Here is a 26,926-nt window from a genome sequence, read left to right as displayed (position 1 = left end):
GGCTGCAAATCTTTCAAGACGAGGAGAGCTTCATTCGGCTAGCCGAGAAAATGGCCTATCAGTAATGAGAAATGGGCTGTACATTTTTAAAGCACATCAAACCGGCAATTATTTTCAAATATCTTTTTTTCATTTCAAGATTTTAAATTGCATTGATTTTTATGCGTGGACAATTTATTGGATTTTATATTGATATACATTTATTTTTAAAATCAGTCTGAATGTGACTCAAAATTTCGGGATTAAAAACAGTTCAGACCGCACCGACATATGCAAAATTTCGTATAATTTTTTTAACCGTGGCCACAATATGGGCTGTAATGCTAACATAAACAATATGGGCTCCAAAAAACCCATAAGAATTAGCAAATGGGCTGTAAATTATTTGAAATAATGGCAGATGGGTTGTATGTTGTTTTCCACAGATTTGAGGCTTTCCACAGATGGCCTGTATACTGTTGGATGTCCATCCAACAGCCGTCGTGCTTCTTCAATCTCTGCTCTTCCTGCTCCAGCCGCTCAAACAAGCGCCGGTGGGACTGCGTGCTCCCTCCTCCCCGCGGCCGGCTGTGCTGCCACGCAGGCCTCACCACCCCACCGTACTCCCATCACTGGCCTAGCCATCCCTCTACTCACCCACACCTGCTGTTATTCTCCGGCGATGGCAGACGAACCAGTAAACCCTCGTAAAGTCGTACTCCCCTCCGTGTGGGAAACAAAAACAACGGCCGAGTCTTCCCTGCCTCCGTGTCGTTCCCTTCCTAGGCCTCGCCGTTGTCCACCGCCCTAGTGCTCTCGGCGTGGCGTGGTCAGCATCGTCAATGACCGACATGCATCTGAAGTGGACTGTACGTGGAGAGGCTGACAGCTGGGTCCACGGCCGCACGCAAGGAAATGACTCCTTATTACGCGCAAAATAATGGTTTCCTCCACCTGACATCTGGGACCCACCAAAACGGCCTCTATATTTCGCGAAAAAAACGTTACCACCGCTGACAGCTCGGACCCACCAGCTATATCTTCGCACGCAAGGAAGTGCCTCCTTATTACGCACAAAAAAATGAATACTCCCCCTGCTAGCTGGGACCCAGTATAGTGGGCCTACTAAGTTGACGGGGACGAAGGGCTTTGTCAACTTAGTCAATATGCACGATTCTAGCTCGACTGATCGTACGATGTCCATCCAACGGCCGTAGTGCTTCTTCAACCTCTGGTCTTCTTGCTCCAGCCGCCCAAAGCAGCGCCGGTCGTGCCGCCTGCTCCTGCCTCCCGTGGCCGGCTGTGCTGCCACGGAGGCCTCACCGCCCCCATACTACTCCCACCACTGGCCAGTCCATCCCTCCACTCCACTCACCCACACCCCCTATTATTCTGCGGCGACAGCAGCGCAGCCGAACCAGTGAACCCTCGTACTCCTCTCCGCATGGGCATCCACTGTCGCGTCTTCCCCGGCTCCGCGTTGTCCCCTTCCTAGGCCTCGCTGTCGTTCACCGCCGTGGTGCTGTCGGCGCGGCGTGGTCAATATGGTCAACGACCGAATTCCATCGGAAGAATATTGTACGTGGAGAGGCTGACAGCTGGGTCCACGGCAGCCGCAAGGAAGTGCCTCCTTATTACGCGGAAAATAATTATTCCTCCACCTCACAGCAGGGACCCACCGGACGCCCACCAGTATATCGCGAAAAAAACGTTTACCCCTGACTGCTGGGACCCACCCGACGGGCCACCGTATTTCGCGAAAAAAATGTTCCCCCTGCTGTCAGCTCGGACCCGCCGGAAGTGCCTCCTTATTACGCACAAAAAATGAATACCCCCATGCTAGCTGGGACCCACCTTAATGGCAGGCTGACTTGTGGGCCTACTAAGTTGACGGGGACGGAGGGCTTTGTCAACTTAGTCAATATGCACGATTCTAGCTCAAGTGACCGTACGATGTCCATCCAACGGCCGTAGTGCTTCTTCAACCTCTGGTTTTCTTGCTCCAGCCGCCCAAACCAGCGCCGGTCGTGCCTCGTGCTCCTACCTCCCGTGGGTGGCTGCGATGCGGCGGAGGCCTCACCACCCCCTACTACTCCCACCGCTGGCCAGGCCATCCCTCTACTCACCCACACCCCCTGTTATTCTGCGGCGATGGCAGCCTCACACCGCAGCGAACCAGTGAACCCTCGTACTCCTCTACGCGTGGGCATCCACTGCTGCGTCTTCCCTGGCTCCGCGTCGTCCCCTTCCTAGGCCTCGCCGTCGTCCACTGCCCTGGTGCTCTCGGCGCGGCGTGGTCAACATGGTCAAGGAACGGCTTCCATCGGACATGGACTGTACGTGTAGAGGCTGACAGCTAGGTCCACGGCCGCAGCAAGGAAGTGCCTCCTTATTACGTGCAAAATAATTATCCCTCCACCTGACAGCGGGGATCCACCGGACGGGCCACCAGTATTTTGCAAAAAAAGATCTTTTCCCCCTGACTGCTGGGACCCATCGGACGGGCCACCGTATTTCGCAAAAAAAACGTCCCCCCCCCCGCTGTCAGCTCGGACCCACCGGAAGTGCCTCCTTATTACGCACAAAAAATGAATACTCCCCCGGCTAGCTGGGACCCACCTTGCTGGGAGGCTGACTTGTGGGCCTACTAAGTTGACGGGGACGAAGGGCTTTGTCAACTTAGTCAATATGAACGATTCTAGCTCCAGTGACCGTACGATGTCCATCCAACAGCCGTAGTGCTTCTTCAACCTCTGGTCTTCTTGCTCCAGCCGCCCAAAGCAGCACCGGTCGTGCTGCATGCTCCTGCCTCCCGTGGCCGGTTGTGCTGCCGCAGAGGCCTCACCGCCCCCTACTATTCCCACCGCTGGCCAGGCCCTGCGGCGACGGCAGCCTCACACCGCAGCCGAACCAGTGAACCCTCGTAGTCCTCTCCACGCGGGCTTCCACTGCCGCGTCGTCCCCTTCCTAGGCCTCGCCGTCGTCCACCGCCGTGGTGCTCTCCGCACGGCGTGGTCAACGTGGTCAAGGAACGACTTCCATCGGAAGAGTACTGTACGTGGAGAGGCTGACAGCTAGGTCCACGGCCACAACCCAGTTTTTTTGTGATTTGCCAAGTAAGTCGCTTTGTCAGACCTATTGGGCTGCAAATCTTTCAAGACGAGGAGAGCTTTCATTCGGCTGGCCGAGAAAATGGCCCATCAGTAATGAGAAATGGGTTGTACATTTTTAAAACACATCAAAGCGGCAATTAGTTTCAAATATCTTTTTTTCATTTCAAGATTTTAAATTACATTAATTTTTATGCGTGGATAATTTGTTGGATTTTATATTGATATACATTTATTTTTAAAATCAGTTTGAATGTGAGTCAAAATTTCGGGATTAAAAACAGTTCGGACCGCACCGGAATATGCAAAATTTCGTGTAATTTTTTAACCGTTGTCACAATATGGGTTGTAATGCTAACAAAAAAATATGGGCTCCAAAAAAAACCTTAAGAATTAGCAAATGGGTTGTAAATTATTAGAAATAATGGCAGATGGGTTGTATGCTGTTTTCCACAGATTTGAGGCTTTCCTAAAAAGAAGGTTGACGCACAAGCACTGACTATTGGATGTCCATCCAATGGTCGTCGTGCTTCTTCAATCTCTATTCTTCCTGCTCTAGCCGCTCAAACAAGCGTCGGCGGGACTGCCTGCTCCCTCCTCCTCGCGGCCAGTTGTGCTGCCGCGCGGGCCTCACCGCCCGACCGTACTCCCATCGCTGGCCTAGCCATCCCTCTACTCAACCACACCTGCTGTTATTCTCCAACGATGGCAGACGAACCAGTAAACCCTCATACAGTCGTACTCCCCTCCGCGTGGGAAACAACTGTCGAGTCTTCCCTGCCTCCGTGTCGTCCCCTTTCTAGGCCTCAACGTCGTCCACCGCCCTGGTGCTCTCGGCGTGGCGTGGTCAACGTTGTCAAGGAACGACTTCCATCGGACGTGGACTGTACGTGGAGAGGCTAACAGCTGGATCCACGACCGCAGCAAGGAAGTGCCTCCTTATTACGCGGAAAATAATGATTCCTCCACCTGACAGCTGGAACCCACCGAACGGGCCACTGTATTTCGCGGAAAAAACGTTTCCTCCTGACTACTGGGACCCACCAGCTACATCTTCGCACGCAAGGAAGTGCGTCCGGGCAAAAAAAACGATTCGCCCCCTAACTGCTAGGACCCACCAGCTACATCTTCGCAGGCAAGGAAGTGCCTGACAGTCGGGACCCACCTGGTCGAAGCGTACGTAGCGTTGTCATTGTGGTCGCGAACGTGTACGTACATACTAGTCGATGTAGAGGCACGCACGTGTCGTAGTAGAGGCGCGCACGTAGTATGTACACGTACGTACGGCGGCCAGGGTGCAAGAAAGAAAATACGGCCATGTATGTGTACATACGGGCGGGGTCTCGAACGCCTACTCGCGCATACGTACGACGAGGGCTCGTGTACATGGCTGGGTCAGAACGGAGAAACAGCGTCATCGTCGTGTTCATGGGGAGGCAACGGAATGCTTCGTGTTCATGGGGAGGCAACGGAATGCGTCGTGTTCATCGGGAGGCAACGGAATGCGTCGTGTTCACCGGGAGGCAATGGAACGCGTCGGAGCCAACCGGCTGCGTCGGAATGGAATGCGTGGTCGTGTTCATCGGGATGGCTTGGACGGAACAGGCGATGGAAACGAGGCCTGGCGTACCGCACAACGGAGGAAACGAACCTCCTACGTTCGGAACGGGGTCCTGTTGATCGGGAGGGGTCTGGCGTACCGCAAAATGGAGGAAACGGACCTCCTACAGTCGAAACGGGGGTCCTGTTGATCGGGGGGTGTGGCGTACCGCAAAACGGAGGAAACAGACTTGTGTTGGAGCGCTACGGTCGAAACGGGGGTCCTGTTCATCGGGAGGGGTGTGGCGTACCGCAAAACGGGACTCCACGGGATACTATTCATCTCCACCGTCGACCCCCTCCAGCCGCCACGAGCTACTGTTCATCCACCGTCGACCTCCTCCAACCTCCACCTGCGACTGTTCATCCACGGGCTCCTGTTCATCCAGCCTCCACCGCGCGCTACTCCACCGGCTACTGTTCAACCAGCCCTCTCCACAGGCTCCTGTTCAACCACCCCTCCACGGGCTACTGTTCATCCTGACCTCCACCGTCTACTGTTCATCCAGCCCTCCACGGGGTGGTCCTGTTCATCCAGCCCTCCACGGGGTGGTCCTGTTCATCCAGCCCTCCACGGGGTCATGTTCATCTAGCCCCAACCGGCTCGGTCGATCGGGGTCCTGTTCATCCAGAGGCAACACCACGGGGTCCTGTTCATCCACCCCCACCGGGAACTGTTCATCCACCCCCCCCCCCACAACGCTCACTGTTCATCCAGAGGCAGCATCGATCGGCTTTAGTTAGCAGCAGTAGCGAAGGAATCGCTCAATCGGGTTCAGTTAACAGCCATCGATCGATCGCTCGGGGTCAGTAACGCGTAGCCTGCAGTGCAATCGCTCGGGTTCAGTTAGAGCCCAACGCCTCGCTCGGGTTCAGTTAGAGCCAATGCCTCACACACACGCGTGTACGTGTACGAGAGAAACGCGCATTGCTCGGCCCTCGACCTCCCACCGTAACCGGGAACTCCCCGAAATTTTCCTCCCCCTCGCTTCTACCATGGTTTTTTCCGTCATGGATGGCCCAAAGAATGTCATGCAGCTGCTTCTCCGGCCCGCCCAGGACAAAAAGCCCATTTTCTATCATGATTTTTTGTCATAGAAGTAGGAGACCACCACATCTATGATGATACCGGGTTTTGTCACAATTATCGTCATAGAAGTGTCATATGTATGACAGAAAAAAATTTCCTTCGGCCCAAAATGTCACGGGTGTGTCTTTTTTTGTAGTGATAACACCTTAAGACACAAATCAATCAAAACCCTAATGTCACCTAGATACTCCAATGTCACCTCAAGTATCCGCGAGTATGATTATACGATATGCATCACACAATCTCAGATTCATCTATTCAAACCAACACAAAGTACTTCAAAGAGTGCCCAAAGTTTCTACTGGAGAGTCAAGACGAAAACGTGTGCCAACCCCTATGCATAGGTTCATGGGCGGAACCCGCAAGTTGATCACCAAAACATACATCAAGTGAATCAATAGAATAACCCATTGTCACCACCGTTATCCCACGTAAGACATACATCAAGTGTTCTCAAATCCTTAAAGACTCAATCCGATAAGAGAACTTTAAAGGGAAAACTCAATCCATTACAAGAGAGTAGAGGGGGAGAAACATCATAAGATCCAACTATAATAGCAAAGCTCGCGATACATCAAGATCGTACCACCTCAAGAACACGAGAGAGAGAGAGAGAGAGAGAGAGAGATCAAACACATAGCTATTGGTACATACCCTCAACCCCGAGGGAGAACTACTCCCTCCTTGTCATGGAGAGCACCGGGAGGATGAAGATGGCCACCGGAGAGGGATTGCCCCCTCCGGTAGGGTGCCGGAACGGGTCTAGATTGGTTTTCGGTGGCTACGGAGGCTTCTGGCGGCAGAACTCCCGATCTATTGTGCTCCCCGATTGTTTTAGGGTATATGGAGATATATATGAGGAAGAAGTGCGTCAGGGGAGCCACAAGGGGCCCACGAGGGTGGAGGGCGCGCCCCCTACCTCGTGGCTTCCTCGAAGCTTCCTTGACGTGGATTCCAAGTCTCCTGGGTTGCTTTCCTTCCAAAAATAACTCCTCCAGAAGGTTTCATTCCGTTTTGACTCCGTTTGATATTCATTTTCTTCGAAACACCGAAACAAGGGAAAACAGGAACTAGCACTGGGCTCTGGGTCAATAGGTTAGTCCCAAAAATAATATAAAAGTGTTTAATAAAGCCCATAAACATCCAAAACACATAATATAATAGCATGTAACAATCAAAAAATATAGATACGTTGGAGACATATCAGCATCCCCAAGCTTAATTCCTGCTCGTCCTCGAGTAGGTAAATGATAAAAACATAATTTTTTATGTGGAATGCTACCTAACATATTTCTCTAAGTAATTCTCTTCATTCTGACATGAATGTTCAGATCCATAAGATTCAAGACAAAATTTTAATATTGACATAAAAATAATAATACTTCAAGCATACTAACTAAGAAATCATGTCTTCTCAAAATAACATGGCCAAAGAAAGTTCATCCCTACAAAATCATATAGTTTGGTCATGCTCCATTTTCGTCACACAAGAATGATCTCATCATGCACAACACCGATGACAAGCCAATCAATTGTTTCATACTTTAGTAATCTCAAACTTTTTTTCAACTTTCACGCAATACATGAGCGTGAGCCATGGATATAGCACTATGGGTGGAATAGAATATAATGAGGGGGTTATGTGGAGAAGACAAAAAGGAGAAAGTCTCACATCGACGCGGCTAATCAATGGGCTAGGGAGATGCCCATCAATTGATGTCAATGCAAGGAGTAGGGATTGCCATGCAACAGATGCACTAGAGCTATAAATGTATGAAAGCTCAACAAAAGAAACTAAGTGGGTGTGCATCCAACTTGCTTGCTCACGAAGACCTAGGGCACTTGAGGAGGCCCATTGTTGGAATATACAATCCAAGTTCTATAATGAAAAATTCCCACTAGTATATGAAAGTGATAACATAAGAGACTCACTATCATGAAGATCATGGTGCTACTTTGAAGCACAAGTGTGGTGTAGGATCGAAAGTATGTCTAGAGGGGGGGTGATTAGACTACTTGACCAAATAAAAACTTAGCCTTTTCCCAATTTTAGTTCTTGGCAGATTTTAGCTAATTTAGAACAAGTCAAGCAATCATCACATGATTCAAGCAAGCATGCAAAGAGTATATTGGCAGCGGAAAGTAAAGCATGCAACTTGCAAGAATGTAAAGGGAAGGGTTTGGAGGATTCAAACGCAATTGGAGACACGGATGTTTTTCCCGTGGTTCGGATAGGTGGTGCTATCCTACATCCACGTTGATGGAGACTTCAACCCACGAAGGGTAACGGTTGCGCGAGTCCACACATGGCTCCACCCAAGGGTAACGGTTGCGCGAGTCCACACAGGGCTCCACCCACGAAGGGTCCACGAAGAAGCAACCACCCACAAAGGGTCCACGAAGAAGCAACCTTGTCTATCCCACCATGGCCATCGCCCACACAGGACTTGCCTCACTAGCGGTAGATCTTCACGAAGTAGGCGATATCCTTGCCCTTACAAACTCCTTGGTTCAACTCCACAATCTTGTCGGAGGCTCCCAAGTGACACCTAGCCAATCTAGGAGACACCACTCTCCAAGAAGTAACAAATGGTGTGTAGGTAATGAACTCCTTGCTCTTGTGCTTCAAATGATAGTCTCCCCAACACTCAACTCTCTCTCATAGGATTTGGATTTGGTTGAAAGAGGATTTGAGTGGAAAGCAACTTGGGAAGGCTAGAGATCAAGATTCATATGGTAGGAATGGAATGTATTGGTCTCAACACATGAGTAGGTGGTTCTCTCTCAGAACATATGAGTTGGAATGGTGTGTGTGTTCTGATGGCTCTCTCATTGAATGAGAAGGAGGTGGAGGGGTATATATAGCCTCCACACAAAATCCAACCGTTACACAGTTTTCCAATCTCGGTGGGACCGAATCAATAAGCTCGGTCAGACTGAAAATGTAAACCTAGTGACCATTAGTGATTTTCGGTGGGACTGACATGCAACTCGGTAGGACCGATATGGTTAGGGTTTGGGCATAACGTAATCTCGGTGAGACCGATTACACAAACTCGGTGAGACCGAATTTGGTAATTAGCTAACCAGAGAGTTGGTCAGGCAAACTCGGTGGGACCGATTTGCTCTTTCGGTGAGACCGAGTGGAACTCGGTGAGACCGAAAAGTTACAAAGGGGAAACACTGAGTTTACATTGCAATCTCGGTGGGACCGATTCGCTCTTTCAGTAAGACCAAAAAGTTACAAAAGGGAAACAGAGAGTTTGCAACCCCATCTCGGTGAGACCGAGACCCTTATCGGTAGAACCGAATTGCTAGGGTTTGGCAGTGGCTAATGACAAGTGAAACTCGGTGGCGCCGGATAGGAAGAATCGGTAGGACCGAGTTTGGCTTAGGGTTTAGGTCATATGTGGATATGGGAAAGTAGTTGAGGGTTTTGGAGCATATCACTAAGCACATGAAGCAAGAGGCTCATTAAGCAACACCTCATCCCTCCTTAATAGTATTGGCTTTTCCTAAAGACTCAATGTGATCTTGGATCACTAAAATATAAAATGAAGAGTCTTGAGCTTTTGAGCTTGAGCCAATCCTTTGTCCTTAGCATTTCGAGGGTTCCACTTTCACATCCATGCCATGCCAATCATTGAGCTTTCCTGAAATAATCATCTTGGAATAGCATTAGCTCGATGAGCTATATGTTGTTATGAATTACCAAAACCACCTAGGGATAGTTGCACTTTCAATCTCCCCCTTTTTGGTAATTGATGACAACATATAGATCAAAGCTTCGACAAATGATAATAAGCATGAAATATATCGTCGCTTTGAGAAGTATGTGATAAGTAAGAGCTCCCCCTAAATTTGTGCATATTTAAAATTTGCTTTGGAATGCAAATGCACAAAGAGTTAGAGTCATGGGTTACTCTTTCATGTCACATACATCTTGGTGGAGCGCTTAAAATGATAAGAATGAAATACATGCACTCATCACCAAGAATAATGAATGATCACATAAGATAGATAATGAATAGCATTAAGCAAGCATTAAGTGTAGCTTATGATCAAACACATGATCATCAATGTCTCACAAATAATGACGTAGTATCTCAAGCACTCAAAAGCAAACAAGTTCGAAAAACCACCAAATAAAGCAAGAGAGAAAAGCAACACTCTCTCTCTCGAAGCCTATGATCTATACATCTTCTCCCCCTTTGGCAACAAGTTACCAAAAAGTTCCTAGAAAATGCATAGCACTAGATCGACGCTCAGGCTTGATCTTCAGGTGGTGGTGGAGTCCGGATCACTCCAAGGACGAAGGCTTCGGTAGATCCTGAAGTAGTCGTTGGAGTTGGAGTTGAAGTAGATGCTGGAGCTGGTGGAACTGAGGCTGTGGATGGTGCTGAGGTGGTGGCTCTTGTGTCAGCAACTGGCACGGCAGATGACCTCGGGCCTCGTGGCACTCTGGCAAAGGTATGAGTGGTAGTCCTACATCTCCTCTCCTGCATGTCCTCCTGGAGCTGCTCCACTACAGACTGAACTTCCGTTACCTTGACATCCAAGTCATAGAACTTCTGTTCCATGATTCTCTCCAGGCTCTGCTGATTCTGAGTGAGGGTGGCCAGACTTTGCTCAATCCTCAGCGTGGATGCAATCAAGTAACCAAGCTGCTCTTGTTTAGTCTTCAAGAAATACTCAGATGCCTCCTCTTGAGTTGGCATCTTGGCAGCTTTCTCCTTCCTCGCCTTCTCCTTCTTTGCGTATGCTTGGGCAGATGATGGCTCGTTCTCAGTCATCACAACTTCATTATTCTCAAAATCTGGATGGATGGGCAGGTGTTCCTTGTCCAATAGATATATGCCCATGCCCATCTTGGAGTTGATGAGCTCCTGAATCTGAGGGGCATATCCGCAGCTCCTCTTCTGATCTGCTACAGTCCTCTTGATTGTTTCCACTATGAGGCTCATCACCTTGAACTTCTGAGGCACATCAAACACATGTAGCAAGTTGATAGCATGGCCTCTGATCATCTTGTGATCTCCGGACTTGGGCATTAAGGTGTGCCTTAGTATCCAATTGATCGTAGGCAGTTCTGACAGAAGGTAATGCACAGACCCAAATTTGAAGGTGTCAAGAGCTTCATTGGGAATTTCCTTGTACATATTGGACATGGAGTTATGGTCCATCTTCTTCTTGGCATAGATATCCAAGTCATCATCTTGCTCCTCTGGGGTATTTATGATCTGTGCCCACTCAGCAACTGTGGATTGGTACCTTGTACCCTCAGACATCCATGTGATCCTCCCATCTGGATAAAAGTGTGACGTGGAGTAGAAATGCATGATAAGCTCCTCGTTCCACTTTGTGAGCTTCTGCCCAACAAAGTCAGCTACTCCACAAGCATTAAAGCTGTCATATACTCCTGGGTAGTGTTCCTCCTTCTCCTTGATGTATGTCCAATCAACCCATCTCATGTCACAGACAATTGGCTTCTTATCTAGCAAAACAGTCTCATAGAAATCATGTTGCTCCTTGGTGTGAAACCTGTAGTCCACTGCTGTCCTTCTCCTTGAAGCATATGGGTCTGCTTCTCTCCACTTTCTCAGCCCTGAATCTCTTCTGAGCTTCATATCCTCAGCCACAGGATGAGCATCGTTGTGGTCTGGGATCTTGGGCTTTAGCTTTCTCAGGACATTCTCTTCCTCTTCTTCAACAACAGTCTCAGGCACTGGGGCCTTGTTCTTCTCAGCTGCAGGAATGCTCCTTGTATTCCTCTTTGGTTTTGGCTTGGAGGCAGCTTTGGGCTTAGATGCAGTAGCCCCTGACCTTATGGCATCACCCATCAGCTTGGGTGCCTTGGGTGTTGGTGCAGCTACCTCTTCTTCCTCTTCTTCTTCCATGATTGAAGCTTTGCCAAGCACTCTAGCCACAATCTTCTTCACCCTTTCCTTTCTTTTCTTGCCCTCAGCTGCAACTGGCTCTTGGGGAGTGGGCTTCTCAGTTGAGGCTCTTGCCTTTGACATGGGCTGCCTGCCTGCTGGCCTCTTGATTTTCAGACCTGGCTTAGTGCCTTGAGCTAGCTCAACTCTCTTGGAAGTGGCCTCTTCCTCTGCCACATAGTCCTCATCTTCGGAATCTGAAGTCCTCTTCTTCCTTTGTCTCGTGGCACCCTTGGCAAATTTCTAGGAGTGCTCCTGCTGCCTTCATCAGATGAACTGGAGGGACTAGTGCCCTCACTCATCACCACTTGCTGCTCTGACATATTTTGGCTATCACTTTGATCAGACATGCTGCAAACTGACTGCTGACCCTGTGAATAGATTATAGATGAGATAGAAAAGATGAGCATCACAAAATGCAGAGATTTTTGCAAAAATAATGATCCAAAAACTTAGTTTTAGTTTCCCACTGAAATCATCTCGGATCTACCGATTTTCAAACTCGGTGATACCGAAGAAGTTTTGGAACCTAAACTAGTGAACTCGGTAGGACCGAGTCACAGTTCGGTGGCACCGAGACTGCTAGGGTTTCACTGAGTTCAAAAATCGGTCGCACCGATAAGTAATTCTCGGTCAGACCGAGTCTCACTTGTGCAATGGCAAGAGCCAAATCGGTGGGACCGAGTTTTTCAACTCGGTGGGTCCGAGATGGTTTCGGCGGAAACCTAAACCTAGAATTTTCGAATCAAACCTAATCTACGGGCGTTTTGACTAGATAGAAGTTTATCAAACGTGGCTAGAATCAATATGATCACAATGTGCTAGGAATCAGATTGAGGAATAGCACAAAGATCAAGTCCATACCCTAGTTCGGCGGGGACTTGCTACGGCGGCAACGGCGGGGCAGAATTCCCGTTGACGGCGATGGAGACCAGCGACTGGAGGCGGCTGGCGGCGAGAAGACGATCCGGAGACCACGAGGGCAGAGCAGGCTATCGCGCGGGCGAAGGGGTTCGGAGAAATTTCCAAAATTTTGCCCGTGACTATATATAGCCCGACCCTGTCGGTGTGACCGAGTGGAACAACTCGGTGGCACCGAGATTCATAACTGCAAGCAGTTACTGAAACTCGGTGTGACCGAAAGGTTCAAATAGGTTGCACCGAGATCGAAAACCTAGATCAACTTAATGATCTCGGTAGGACCAAAAGTGGAGTATCGGTCAGACCGAGAATCATAAAGAGGTTTTGGAAGTTTAAGTCTATGACGAATCGGGGACTCCGAGCGCTCCTCACATAGAGTGGTTCGAATCTGACTTGATCAAATTTTGTGATGCAGCATGAATAGAGTTTGAGACGAGAAAAGCATAGATAGCTAGAGGAGGTTCTTAGGCATTCTTGTCCATCCACTTGGCAAAAGAAGATAAAACCAAACAATCAAAACAACAAGTGGATGTCCTCGAATGAGTAAAATATGCAACCAGCATGCTCACACAATAAGATGGCAAATGAAATATGTGACAAGGCATGCACAACCAATTCTAGCATCTATCAAGCAATTTGCGATGACTAGGTCATCTATATATGAGTATATTGACTTGGGAGTCAACTGAGAACACTTGATCATAGGTCATACTCATCGTTTAAGCTCGAGTGGGGTTACCACTTTTACATAAAGCATTGTTGTGTTCACATCTTTAGAGTTGCTTTAGCTCAAGTCTTAGAGTAAAGCTCCCCCTAGATGTGATATCCCCCCTAAGAGGGATGAACTAACCTTGGGTTTTGTCGATGATGACTTCATGTAGATATTGAAGATGTGGATGCTCAATGTTGATGTAGATCTCTTGGAGCTATCCATTTGAGTGAATTGCACTTTCAATACCTACATGGGTTACTCCCACAAGCAACAAGCAAGGATATCCATAGACATAGAGTGATGCACACAAAAGATGATGTCCATGAAAACTTTTAGGTTACCTTGTCCCTTGTCTTACCAACAAGAGGGTTTGTAACTCCTTGAACTAGTGCAAGATGTGGAAGTTGATTGCACTTGTTCTTGCCAAAATGATAAGAGTGAAGTATGTTGGCGGAGTCACCCTCAAGAACTCTCTAGTTCTTCTTCTTTTGGATCCACATCATCTTGATGGGAATCCTTGGAGTTGTAGTCGTACTTGATGAAGTGGAACTTGAAGTAGTCTTGGGAATCCACTTGACTAAGGTCTTAGGAGCTTCTTCAAATGCATCAATTTCCTCTTGAAGCTTGTCCTTCCCTTTTTGCTCGTAGTCTTGTGGTGGAAGATCATCTTGATCTTGTGTCCCCTTGAAAGAAGCATACTTCTCTTGTTGAGGGACAAACTTTGTCTTGGGGTATTGATCTTCTTCCCACTCAACTCCATTGGCATTGAACTTTCGTTCAAAACCAACACCTTGATTCTTCCGGTGCATTCCTTGCTTGCGCACAATTTCCTCGAATTGCTTACTCCCGGCAAGGCTTTTGTACACTCCTTTCTCTATAATTCCCTTCAATAAGCTATTTTCTTGCTCAAGTGTAACTTGGCTAAGAGAATCATTAGTGGAATCAAGAGAGCTACTAGAAGTAACAACATTGGATTTAGCATGATCATTGTTACTACTAGAGGAAGAATCTTTCTTGTTAGACTTGACTTGAGGCATGTAAGTGGATAAGAGTAAACGCTTGGCAATGTAAGAAGAACTTTTCTTACGGAGATCATCATTGATTGCTTTTAAGAACTCATGCTCTTGCTCAAGATTGAGCTTTTCAAAGCGTAATTTCTCATGAGCTCTTAAAAGTTCTCGATGATCTTCGAAGATGGTTTCATGAGCTAACTTAAGAGTGTTTAGTTCTTTAGTTAGGGCCTCAATCTTCTCCTTATCATTGTCATTCGTTTTATCTTGATTAGTATGTTTAATTGACATTTCATCATAGTATTCATCACTAGAGTTGTCAACAAGCAAATCATCACCTAACAAGTCATCTTCATCACTATTGAAATCAACATACTCGGGGTGTGTTACCTTAGGACCTTTGGCCATGAAGCATCTTCCAATTCCTTCATTTGGTGAGTCAAATATGTCGTAGGAGTTGGTTGACACAAGTGCTAGACCGGCAACACCTTCATCTTGAGTATCTTCGGAGTCGGAGTGATAACTTCTCTCGGAGTGGCTGTCGGAGTCGGAGCCGGATACCCATTCACCAACATGAGCTTGATGTCTTCGTCTTGTGTAGCTCCTTGATGATTTTTCCTTCCTTTCCGAATCCTTGCTTCTCCGTGAGTATCTTCGTTCATAACGATCATCTCTACTCCTTCTCTCTCTTGGTGGTGATCCTTTGCTTCTTCTTTTTGGAGAATCTTCTCTTCTCTTGTAGGGAGCCGTACACTCATTGGAATAGTGTCCGGGTCTTCCACAATTGTAGCAGTTTCGCTCTCGACTAGAAGATCTTTTGTCATTGTAGGACCTTGACTTGGAGCTTCTATCTTTGCTTCTACTCTTGTAGAACTTGTTGAAGTTCTTCACCATTAAGCTCAATTCTTCATTGAAGTCTTGTTTCTCACTTGATGATGTAGGGGCTTCACATGAGGCTTTATAGGCACCACTTGATTTGTTGTGAAGTTCCTCTTTATCCTTAAGTGACATCTCATGAGCAACAATTCTTCCAATCACCTCCGTTGGCTTGAGATCTTTGTAATTGGGCATCATTTGGATCAATGTGCACACGGTATCATATTTTCCATCCAAGGCTCTTAGAATCTTCTTGATGATGAATTTATCGGTCATCTCTTCACTTCCTAAGCCGGCAATCTCATTTGTGATGAGAGCAAGCCTAGAGTACATTTCAGCGACACCTTCACCATCCTTCATCTTGAACTTGTCAAGTTGGCTTTGAAGCACATCCAACTTGGATTCCTTGACGGAGTCGGTACCTTCGTGCATATCAATCAAAGTGTCCCAAATTTCCTTCGCATTCTCAAGACGGCTGATTTTGTTGAATTCTTCGGGGCACAATCCGTTGAAGAGAATATCACAAGCTTGAGCATTGTATTGCAACATCTTCAACTCATCCGCGGTAGCTTCACGGTTTGGTTCTCTCCCATCAAAGAAGTCACCTTGCAAACCAACACACACAATAGCCCAAACGGCGGGGTTATGTCCAAGAATATGCATTTTCATTTTATGCTTCCAACTAGCAAAATTAGTACCATCAAAGTAGGGACCTCTACGGTGGTAATTTCCCTCGCTAGACGCCATACTCTCCTAGGTTGTGAAACCAAGGCTATGACCACCAAAAGCTATGGAGATCAAAGCAAATGGAGACCAAAGCTCTGATACCACTTGTAGGATCGAAAGTATGTCTAGAGGGGGGGTGATTAGACTACTTGACCAAATAAAAACTTAGCCTTTTCCCAATTTTAGTTCTTGGCAGATTTTAGCTAATTTAGAACAAGTCAAGCAATCATCACATGATTCAAGCAAGCATGCAAAGAGTATATTGGCAGCGGAAAGTAAAGCATGCAACTTGCAAGAATGTAAAGGGAAGGGTTTGGAGGATTCAAACGCAATTGGAGACACGGATGTTTTTCCCGTGGTTCGGATAGGTGGTGCTATCCTACATCCACGTTGATGGAGACTTCAACCCACAAAGGGTAACGGTTGCGAGAGTCCACACAGGGCTCCACCCACAAAGGGTAACGGTTGCGCGAGTCCACACAGGGCTCCACCCACGAAGGGTCCACGAAGAAGCAACCACCCACAAAGGGTCCACGAAGAAGCAACCTTGTCTATCCCACCATGGCCATCGCCCACCGAAGGACTTGCCTCACTAGCGGTAGATCTTCACGAAGTAGGCGATCTCCTTGCCCTTACAAACTCCTTGGTTCAACTCCACAATCTTGTCGGAGGCTCCCAAGTGACACCTAGCCAATCTAGGAGACACCACTCTTCAAGAAGTAACAAATGGTGTGTAGGTAATGAACTCCTTGCTCTTGTGCTTCAAATGATAGTCTCCCCAACACTCAACTCTCTCTCATAGGATTTGGATTTTGTGGAAAGAAGATTTGAGTGGAAAGCAACTTGGGGAAGGCTAGAGATCAAGATTCATATGGTAGGAATGGAATATCTTGGTCTCAACACATGAGTAGGTGGTTCTCTCTCAGAACATATGTGTGGGAATTGTGTATGTGTTCTAATGGCTCTCTCTGCGAATGAAGAGGAGGTGGAGGGATATGTATATATAGCCTCCACACAAAATCCAACCGTTACACAGTTTTCCAATCTCGGTGGGACCGAATCAATAAGCTCGGTCGGACCGAAAATGTAAACCTAGTGACCGTTAGTGATTTTCGGTGGGACTGACATGCAACTCGGTAGGACCGATATGGTTAGGGTTTGGGCATAACGTAATCTCGGTGAGACCGATTACACAAACTCGGTGAGACCGATTACACAAACTCGGTGAGACCGAATTTGGTAATTAGCTAACCAGAGAGTTGGTCAGGCAAACTCGGTGGGACCGATTTGCTCTTTCGGTGAGACCGAGTGGAACTCGGTGAGACCGAAAAGTTACAAAGGGGAAACACTGAGTTTACATTGCAATCTCGGTGGGACCGATTCGCTCTTTCGGTAAGACCGAAAAGTTACGAAAGGGAAACAGAGAGTTTTCAACCCCAACTCGGTGAGACCGAGATCCTTATCGGTAGAACCGAATTGCTAGGGTTTGGCAGTGGCTAATGACAAGTGAAACTCGGTGGCGCCGGATAGGAAGAATCGGTAGGACCGAGTTTGGCTTAGGGTTTAGGTCATATGTGGATATGGGAAAGTAGTTGAGGGTTTTGGAGCATATCACTAAGCACATGAAGCAAGAGGCTCATTAAGCAACACCTCATCCCTCCTTAATAGTATTGGCTTTTCCTAAAGACTCAACGTGATCTTGGATCACTAAAATATAAAATGAAGAGTCTTGAGCTTTTGAGCTTGAGCCAATCCTTTGTCCTTAGCATTTCGAGGGTTCCACTTTCACATCCATGCCATGCCAATCATTGAGCTTTACTGAAATAATCATCTTGGAATAGCATTAGCTCAATGAGCTATATGTTGTTATGAATTACCCAAACCACCTAGGGATAGTTGCACTTTCATGTGGTAAAAGGATAGTAGCATTGCCCCTTTTATTTTCCTTTTTTGACCTTTTTTGGGCCTTTTTTTTCTTTTTTGGGACAATGATCTATTAATGATGATCATCTCACTTCTATTTATTTACAACTCAAAGATTACAACTCAATACTAGAACAAAGTATGACTCTATATGAATGCCTCCGGCAGTGTACCGGGATGTGCAATGAATCAAGAGTGACATGTATGGAAGAATTATGAACGGTGGCTTTGCCACAAATATGATGTCAACTACATGATCATGCAATGCAATATGAAAATGAAGAACATGTCATGATAAACGGAATGGTGGAAAGTTGCATGGCAATATATCTCAGAATGGCTATGGAAATGCCATAATAGGTAGATATGGAGGTTTATGTGTGAAAGAGCGTATCATATCACGTGGTTTGGATGCACCAGCAAAGTTTGCACCAACTCTCAAGGTGAGAATGGGCAATGCACGGTACCGAAGAGGCTAGCGATGATGGAAGGGTAAGAGTGCGTATAATCCATGGACTCAACATTAGTCATAAAGAACTCACATACTTATTGCAAAAATCTACAAGTCATCAAAAACCAAGCATTACACGCATGATCCTAGGGGGTTGATTGGTAGGAAAAGACCATCGCTCGTCCCCGACCGCCACTCATAAGGAAGACAATCAAATAACACCTCATGTTTCAAATTTGTTACACAACGTTTACCATACGTGCATGCTACGGGACTTGCAAACTTCAACACAAGTATTACTCAAATTCACAACTACCCAACTAGCAAAACTTTGATATCTCTATCTCCATATCTCAAAACAATCATCAAGTATCAAACTTCTCTTAGTATTCAATACACTTGTATGAAAGTTTTTATTATATCCCTCTTGGATGCCCATCATATTAGGACTAGTTTCATAACCAAAGAAAACTACCATGTTGTTATAAAGACTCTAAAAATAATATAAGTGAAGCATGAGAGATAAATTATTTCTTCAAAATAAAACCACCACCGTGCTCTAAAAAGATATAACTGAAGCACTAGAGCAAATGACAAACTACTCCGAAAGATATAAGTGAAGATCAATGAGTAGTCGAATAATTATGCAACTATGTGAAGACTCTATAACATTTAAGAATTTCAGATCTTGGTACTTTATTTAAACATCAAGCAAAACAAAAGAAAATAAAATGACGCTCCAAGCAAAACACATATCATGTGGTGAATAAAAATATACCTCCACGTAAAGTTACCGATGAACGAAGACGAAGGAGGGGATGCCGTCCGGGGCATCCCCAAGCTTAGGATTTTGGTTGTCCTTGAATATTAACTTGGGGTGCCTTGGGCATACCCAATCTTAGGCTCTTTCCACTCCTTATTCCATAGTCCATCGAATCTTTACCGAAAACTTGAAAACTTCACAACACAAAACTTAACAGAAAACTCGTAAGCTCCGTTAGTATAAGAAAGTAAATCACCATCATAAGGTACTGTAATGAACTCATTATAAATTCATATTGGTGTAACATCTACTGTATTCCAACTTCTCTATGGTTCGTACCCTCCGATACTACTCATAGATTCATCAAAATAAGCAAACAACACATAGAAAACAGAATCTGTCAAAAACAGAACAGTCTGTAGTAATCTGTATCAAACGTATACTTATGGAACTCATAAAATTCTAAAATAATTTTTTGGACCTGAGTAATTTGTATATTAATCATATTCAAAAAGAATTAACTAAATAACACTCTCCAAATAAAAATGGCAGCAATTCTCGTGAGCGCTAAAGTTTCTGTTTTTTACAGCATGATCATAAAGACTTCACCCAAGTCTTCCCAAAGGTTCTACTTGGCACAAACACTAATTAAAACATAAAACCACATCTAAACAGAGGCTAGATGAATTATTTATTACTAAACAGGAGCAAAAAGCAAGGAACAAAAATAAAGTTGGGTTGCCTCCCAACAAGCGCTATCGTTTAACGCCCCTAGCTAGGCATGATGATTTCAATGATGCTCATATAGTAGATAAGAATTGTAACATAAAAAGAGCATCATGAAGAATATGACTAGAACATTTAAGTCTAACCCTCTTCCTATGCATAGGGTTTTTTTGAGCAAACAACTTATGGGAACAATAATCAACTAGCATAGGAAGGCAAAACAAGCATAACTTCAAAACTTTAAGCACATAGAGAGGAAACTTGATATTATTACAATTCCTACAAGCATATGTTCCTCCATCATAATAATTTTAAGTAGCATCATGAATGAATTAAACAATATAACCAGCATCTAAAGCATTCTTTTCATGATCTACAAGCATAGAAAATTTACTACTCTCCACATAAGCAAATTTCTTCTCATGAATAATAGTGGGAGCAAACTCAACAAAATAACTATCATGTGATTGAAAATTAAGATCAAGATGACAAGTTTCATGGTTATCATTGTTCTTTAAAGCATACGTTTCATCACATTAATCATCATAGATAGGAGGCATGCTTTCATCATAATAAATTTGCTCATCAAAACTTGGGGGACAAAAAATATCATCTTCATCAAACATAGCTTCCCCAAGCTTGTGGCTTTGCATATCATTAGCATCGTAGATATTCAAGGAATTCATACTAACAACATTGCAATCATGCTCATCATTCAAATATTTAGTTCCAAACATTCTAATGCATTCTTCTTCTAACACTTTGGCACAATTTTCCTTTCCATCATACTCACGGAAGATATTAAAAAGATGAAGCGTATGAGGCAAACTCAATACCATATTTTTTATTTTTTTGTAGTTTTCTTTTATAAACTAAACTAGTGCTAAAACAAGAAACAAAAAGATTCGATTGCAAGACCTAAAGATATACCTTCAAGCGCTAACCTCCCCGGCAACGGCGCCAAAAAAGAGCTTGATGTCTACTACACTACCTTCTTCTTGTAGACGTTGTTGGGCCTCCAAGTGCAGAGGTTTGTAGGACAGTAGCAAATTTCCCTCAAGTGAATCACCTAAGGTTTATCAATCCGTAGGAGGCGTAGGATGAAGATGGTCTCTCTCAAGCAACCCTGCAACCAAATAACAAAGAGTCTCTTGTGTCCTCAACACACCCAATACAATGGTAGATTGTGTAGGTGCACTAGTTCGGCGAAGAGATTGTGATACAAGTGGTATATGGATAGTAGATAAAAGTTTTTGTAATCTGAAAATATAAAAACAGCAAGGTAACTAATGATAAAAGTGAGCACAAACGGTATTGCAATGAGTTGAAACAAGTCCTAGGGTTCATACTTTCACTAGTGCAAGTTCTCTCAACAATAATAACATAATTGGATCATATAACTATCCCTCAACATGCAACAAAGAGTCACTCCAAAGTCACTAATAGCGGAGAACAAACGAAGAGATTATGGTAGGGGACGAAACCACCTCAAAGTTATTCTTTCTGATCGATCTATTCAAGAGTCCGTAGTAAAATAACATGAAGCTTTTCTTTCCGTTCAATCTGTCCTAGAGTTCATACTAGAATAACACCTTAAGACACAAATCAATCAAAACCCTAATGTCACCTAGATACTCCAATGTCACCTCAAGTATCCGCGGGTATGATTATACGATATGCATCACACAATCTCAGATTCATCTATTCAAACCAACAAAAAATACTTCAAAGAGTGCCCCAAAGTTTCTACCGGAGAGTCAAGACGAAAACGTGTGACAACCCCTATGCATAGGTTCATGGGCGGAACCCGCAAGTTGATCACCAAAACATACATCAAGTGGATCAATAGAATAACCGATTGTCACCACGGTTATCCCACGCAAGACATACATCAAGTGTTCTGAAATCCTTAAAGACTCAATCCGATAAGATAACTTCAAAGGGAAAACTCAATCCATTACAAGAGAGTAGAGGGGGAGAAACATCATAAGATCAAACTATAATAGCAAAGCTCGCGATACATCAAGATCGTACCACCTCAAGAACACGAGAGAGAGAGAGAGATCAAACACATAGCTACTGGTACATACCCTCAGCCCCGAGGGAGAACTACTCCTTCCTCGTCATGGAGAGCACCGGGATGATGAAGATGGCCACCGGAGAGGGATTGCCCCCTCCAGCAGGGTGCCGGAACGGGTCTAGATTGGTTTTCGGTGGCTACAGACGCTTCTGGTGGCGAAACTCCCGATCTATTGTGCTCCCCGATCATTTTAGGGTATATGGAGATATATAGGAGGAAGAAGTGCGTCAGGGGAGCCACGAGGGCCCCACGAGGCTGGAGAGTGCGCCCAAGGGGGGTGGGCCCGCCCCCTACCTCGTGGCTTCCTTGAAGCTTCCTTGACGTGGACTCCAAGTCTCCCGGGTTGCTTTCCTTCCGAAAATAACTTCTCCGAAAGGTTTCATTCCGTTTTGACTCCGTTTGATATTCCTTTTCTTCGAAATACTGAAACAAGGGGAAAAACAGGAACTGGCACTGGGCTCTGGGTCAATTGGTTAGTCCTAAAAATAATATAGAAGTGTTTAATAAAGCCCATAAACATCCAAAACACATAATATAATAGCATGGAATAATCAAAAATTATAGATACGTTGGAGACGTATCAGTCTGTTGCGCCATCTAGCAAAAGTCTCGCGGTGGGTGGTGCTGGCCGCTGTGGGATCGCTCCGCTGCCGGGAGCTAGCCGCGGTGGGAACCGTCCGCCGCCTGGAACTGGCCGCGGTGGGACTGCCCCGCTGTCGGGTGCTGGCGTCGGCCGGGCTGCCCCGGAGTTAACCGGCCCTAGGCCGCATGGCGCGGTTGGGCGCGGTGGTGGTACCCCGGGTGCTCGGCCTCCGGTGCCGGTTGCAGTGCCGCAGCCGGTGGCTGGTCGGGGTGGGGTGAACGTCGCTCCTCGTCCGTCGGGGCCGAACTCAGCCTCGATTGCTGCTGTGGGTAGAGGTGGCATGGCCCATGGACCAAGGCCGCCGCCCCCGGCGACCGGCCTGCAGCCTCGACCGACGACGCCTTAGTACGGGGCGAGGCCGCCTCACTTTGTCGCCCGGCCATCGCAGAATCAGGTGGCGCCGGTGCTGACGTAGGCAGCGTCGCCGCAAACAATGGTTGTTGGAGATGCTACGGGTGTGCCCCCGGGTCATTGGGGCGATGAAGGTTATAATGCATATGGAGATGGTCAACACCGGGGCTCCTCATCCACGGGTGGTGGTCGGGGATATGCTTGGCAGAGCGATGGTTCGGTAGAGAGACCTTCTATGGGTCCTACGGGTGGTTTTGTTGAAGGGGCGTCTGGCCCGGGACATCGACACCGGGGTGGTTTCCGTGCTCATCATGGTGGTCGAGGCGGTCGAGGTGGCCGCTATCGTCCACGACAGCTTCCCCCGACTGATGTTGTTGAGCAGACGGCCGTTGGCGGGGCTGCCGAGGAGCCGGGGTTGTCCGGTCAGGCTATGGAGGTGGTGACGGCTCTCTCTAATGTTGAGGTACCTGGGAATGAGACCATGGGGTCTGTGTCTGTGGAGGCGTCAGACAGGTCTGATTCTGATAGGGCGTCCAAGTGGGCGCGCAAGAAGGAAAGAATGTTATGCTATCATTGTGGCGAGAAGGGCCATTTTATTGCTGAGTGCGTGGCGGAATTATGTGATACTTGTGGCAAATCGGCACATGACTCGGGGGAATGTCCGCTTTTGCGGGATCAGGCACTGTCTCTTATGATGTATGTAGTGTACTGTGCTGAACTCACGTTGGGAGCTTCCATTGGGAGCTTGTCAGTCTCGAGGCAAAGGTGTTTAGGGTTGAGTTCCCTTTGGTGGAGGATTTGCAGAGACTGTTGAGTTTTGGGATGTGCAAAGTGCCGGGTACAGATGGTATCCTCGAGTTCCATGACTAGAAGCAGGTTGAGCCTCATGGTAAGCCTCTTACTCAGGCTTGGTTGCGTTTTTCCGGGGCTCCCTCGAAGCCTATGCAGGATGCTAGGGTTGTGGCTAGCTTGGGCATTATGGTGGGGAAACCTGAGCGAGTGGATATGGCTTTTACCAGAGCTCACGGGGTAGCTCGTCTACTGGTTAGTATTTTGGACATTGAGTTCGTGCCTGATGTGGTCAAGTGGTCATATCGAGGCCAGATTTATAGCCTAGTGATTGAGTTTGAGGATGATAGCCTGTTCGCCGAGGTGGCTAAAGGGACTGATGTTGATATGCACGAGGGAGATGACAGCGCGGGAGCTAAGGAGACACCAGTCGATGATCCTGGACGAGAGTTGTCCAAGGGACCGGGGTCCGTTTCTCAGACGACCGGGGATGGGACGGTTCCACCCTCTTTGGTGCCTTCGACTTCTCTGAGATTTGGGTCTTTCGAGCATGCTTCTGCGCCTCCGAGACTTTGGAGTGAGCGGGTGGAGTCTGACGAGGTTTTTGAGCACACGTTACCTGCTTTGGATTTTGAGGATGTTGTGAGTCCCGTCCTTGGGGATTCGCCGATCTTGGTCAGGGGAGAGGAGGAGGAGGCTCCCTCCCACGTTGTTGATTCTCCTCGGATTAAGGGTCTGGCGGTGGAGGCCTTTCCCTCGGGAGGGGGTCCGGGGATGGTGGTCTCGGTTCCCGCTTCTCCGATCGCGATGACGGAGCTACAGGTGGTGGTCCTGTTTTATGAAGGGGGCTCGGGGCAGGTGGCATCGGCGCCCTCTTCTCCTATCGCGGTGGATGAGGATTTGGGGATGGAGGCTTTATCTTCGGGAGGGGGTCCGGGGCAGGTGGCCTCGGCACCCTCTTCTCCTATCGCGAGGCCAGAGCTGCAGGCGGCAGTTCTGCTTTCTGGAGGGGGCTCGGGGCAGGTGGCCTCAGGGCCCTCTTCGCCTGCGGCACCTAGGGTGACCGCCCTCCTCTGGCGCCGGTGAGTCCTTATAGCCGGCAGGCCGGGGTGGGAGGGGAGCTCGGGCAGGTGGCCCATGCTCCCCCATCCACCGGCTTGGTGTCGTCTCTCTGCCATGGAGCGCGACAGATGTCGGCGGTGCCGTTGAGCCCCCCACCATTTTCCGACGGTCCAGCTGGCCCGTCGCTGGAGGCTGACCGGCTGCGTGTTCGGGGTGAAGATGGAGGCCCCACCCCGGGTAGGATCACTCGGGAGGAGGTGATTGCGTTCGGCGGGATTCCAGACCCGGTTGCTGAGGGGCGACGGTTAAGCTGCCGTCTCCAGGACCATCCGGAGGTTGACGACATACAATAGCGGTGCGCCATGAGGGCGGCCAAGCTTCGTGACATTGAGGTCACTACTGGTATGTCGGTTAATACCTCAAATTCCATCTTGCGTTTTTCTATTGATGAGATTGTTAATAATGCAAACCATTTAGGAATTTCACTAGGTAATAATGATAGTGAAATTTCAAATTCCGTTAATGATATCCTGGATTTAGAGGTAGAGCGTGCTTTAGAGATGATTCATAACTTAGCAGCGGTTAAACCCATGAATGATTCTGATATTGATGCTTTGGGGGTCAGGGTGCTTGATAATTTTTGTGCAGATCTTGCTCCTACCCTCCCTGAGCCTGAGGAGGAGGATGAGAGTTTTGAGAATGTTGTAGTAAGACCTCCCGAGCCTGGTTGTGAGGACCGACTGGAGAGTAAGATCATTCCTAAACACAAATGGAAGCGGAAGATCTACCCGACGTCCGCAGTGCGTAGGAGTGCTAGGATCCGCACGGCTAAAAAAATTCCATGACGAGATATGAAAGGAATCTTTTGGAATAGCAGAGGTCTCAAAGACTTGGCTAAAAGAAGGTTTCTTGCAGAGACATCTATCGAGCATAGGTTGGACTTTATCGCATTGTCGGAAACCGGTAGAGATAATTTCGCCATAATTTCTCAATACTTTATCGGGCGGTATTGATTTTGACTGGCATTGTCTGCCACCGCGAGGAAGATCGGGTGGGATCTTACTCGGAGTTAGATGCAATTCACTCGAAGTCCGAAGTGTGGTCATGGGAGATTTTGCTGTTAAGTTTAGGGTGCGGTCAAAGGCTGATGGATTTAATTGGGCTCTTGTGGCGGTATATGGTGCCGCACAGCCCGAACTCAAACCTGATTTCTTGGCTGATCTAGTTCGGATTTGCGGCTCTGAGCAGCTTCCAATCCTGGTGGGGGTGATTTTAACATCATTAGAAGGCGTGATGAGAAGAACAATGATAACTTTGACGGTAGATGGTCGTTCATGCTTAATACTATCATCGAAAGCTTGGATCTGAGAGAGATAGAGCTTTCGGGAAGAAAGTTCACCTGGGCTAACGCGATGCCAAATCCGACGTTTGAAAAGTTGGATCGTGTACTAGCTAGTGTCGAATGGGAATAGAAATTTCCCTTTGTGAGAGTTCAGGCACTTTCTCGTGGTATTTCTGACCACACGCCTTTATTTGTTGACTCTGGTGAGGCCACACACTTGGGTAACAAAAATTTATTTTCATTCAAACTTGCTTGTTTTGAAAGAGAAGGCTTCCTTGATCTCGTAGCCAGAGAATGGGCTAAGGATGTAGGAGGTAGGACTTCGCTTGAGCGTTGGCAGAATAAGATTATGCACTTGAGAAATTTTCTACGTGGGTGGGCTAAGCATCTCAGCGGGATCTATAAGGTCGAAAAGGAACGGCTCCTTACCCTTATTCAGTCCCTAGATGTAAAAGCAGAAACCACGGTTCTGCCAGCCCCAGAGCTTCATGCCAAGCTTGACGCAGAGATGAGGCTGAAAGAGCTTCTTCGTGAAGAAGAATTAAAGTGGGCATTGCGGGCCAAGGTCCGAAGAGTAGTGCAGGGGGACGCGAACACTCAATTCTTTCACATGATCGCCAATGGAAAACACAGGAAGAAGAGGATCTTTTAGCTTGAACAAGATGAAGGAACGATTCTTGGTCAGGAGAACCTAAAATTATACATTACTGAGTATTACAAGCAGTTGTTTGGGCCTCCAGAGGATAACTGTGTGTCTCTGGACGAGTCTAGGATTGAGGATGTGCCTCAACTTACTGTTGTTGATATTTTAGTTGCTCCTTTTTCTGAGAAAGAGGT

This window comes from Triticum urartu, chromosome 1 (genome assembly GCF_003073215.2).
Source record: "Triticum urartu cultivar G1812 chromosome 1, Tu2.1, whole genome shotgun sequence".
NCBI lineage: Eukaryota > Viridiplantae > Streptophyta > Magnoliopsida > Poales > Poaceae > Triticum > Triticum urartu.
Note: the sequence above shows the minus strand (reverse complement) of the source record.